We start from the raw sequence: 1,808 nt of genomic DNA on the forward strand, positions 1-1,808 counted from the left end.
TCGTCTCCATAAACCAATGAGCATATTTAAGATTAAACATGAGAATTTTTGTTGTTGTTGTTGTTTCTAATCCCCAAGAGGTCCATCCCAATTAGACCAATTCCATAAGTCCAAAAATGTCCAGGAAGTCCAAAAACAGATGAGGTTTTGAAAAAAAACCTCGTCGATCTTAGAGAATTTTTAAGATTATATATTAGTGCATGACAATTATATCACTTGATCAAAAGTTATTTTAAAAAAATGAAAGGTGTTCTGTGTTTAATTTTGTGCCTTGCACTAGGTGAGGAATATCTTGTTCCTTCTATCAAGAAAAAGTAGGCACGCCTCTGGTCAAACTTCTGCTTTTTTACGCAATAATGTGAGTGCAAGTGCTGCCTGCTTTGCTTAAAATCTAAAAGTTTGCACATCACACCAATATTTTATATATAACTCTAATTTTACATATATGACGTGTCGACTTTCCTTGTTAGTATAGCAATTTTAATAGCCAGTAGAGTAGTTGCCATGAATCTCTTTCAAATGAACATATTGTTAAATGTGCGATAAAACATTGTGTAACAGTTAAAATTTTAAAAAAAGAAAGAAAAAATAATAATCCTGAGCATTTACTTCAACTTTAAGAGCAAAAGTGGAACTAATGAGTAACAAGCTGGACTTTTTTTAACCACATTTTTTATGCCTTTTAAGTCATCATGCAACTAAAAAGAACTCACCATGTCGTATCGAAGTGCTGCTAAAGATTTTTCATACAAAAAGTGGTGTGCAACATTTTGCTGCCCTCCTTTACCGACAAGTATTATTTCAAAATTAGCTTTTAAGCCTCTAACTATTAAAACGTATGAACTGATCCCTACGGAAAGTGGATCGATGCAGTATGTTTTCCAGTTATCACCAGACATAGACCAAACCAGCTTAAAGAGATTACTTCAGCAAGATGCTCGGTTTGTGAAAACATTACGGGGGAATAATGTCGTAGTATTGTTTATAAAATGCACCAAGACAAAAAATTTTACAATTCTGTACAGTCATGGGGGCAGTGTTGATGTTGGATACATGCATCGTCTTTGCACAGATTTGAGTTTAATGACTGGATGTGATATTGTAACATATGATTATTCGGGATATGGTGAAAGTACTGGAACACCTTCCGAAATGAATATGTACGCTGACATCAGAGCTGCTTGGGATTACACTATCACGTTCCAAGAGCCAAATCCCTTAAAAATCGTTTTATATGGGCAAGGCATTGGCACAGTGGCAACAATTGATTTAGCATCCAAAGTACAATGTGCTGGAGTTATAGTTCAGTCACCTTTGATGTCAGCTCGAAGACTCTTCATTCCAAGAGGAAATTTGTTAAAATTCTTGCATCATATGAACAGGTAAATAAATTTAAGCACTCAACTGAATATAGAATTTAGAATTGAAAACAAATAGACGAATTTAAAATAGTGCATTTTTCTGCTTAAGTTAACATCCAGTATGATGTTGCGAAGCTTTTTTTGCTCAAATTATTGAATGTCAAAAAATTTTTCATTTCAACAATGAACAAGTATTTAAAAAGATTTCTAGAATGAGTGAGTATAAAATTAACAGGTAAAATAATATTTAAGCAACGCGTAAATCTTATTTTATCAAAGTCCCCTTCAAACTAAAAACATTCACAAAAGAACTTTATTTCATTACTTCAACCATATATATTCATCCTACTACTATATTCATTACCAAAACCATAATGCTCAGAAACTTGAAATTGCACAGGCGTGTAGAAAAATGTATTGAGAGTACAATGAAATAAAAAAAAGGAA

General features: G+C 32.9%; 1 pseudogene; it reads left to right on the forward strand.

Annotated features, from left to right (window-relative positions):
• Window positions 1-714: 714 nt before the first annotated feature.
• On the forward strand, window positions 715-1,386 carry LOC107447003 (alpha/beta hydrolase domain-containing protein 17C pseudogene; annotated as a pseudogene).
• Window positions 1,387-1,808: the final 422 nt, after the last annotated feature.

Source organism: Parasteatoda tepidariorum, chromosome 1 (genome assembly GCF_043381705.1).
Source record: "Parasteatoda tepidariorum isolate YZ-2023 chromosome 1, CAS_Ptep_4.0, whole genome shotgun sequence".
Taxonomy (NCBI): Eukaryota; Metazoa; Arthropoda; class Arachnida; order Araneae; family Theridiidae; genus Parasteatoda; species Parasteatoda tepidariorum.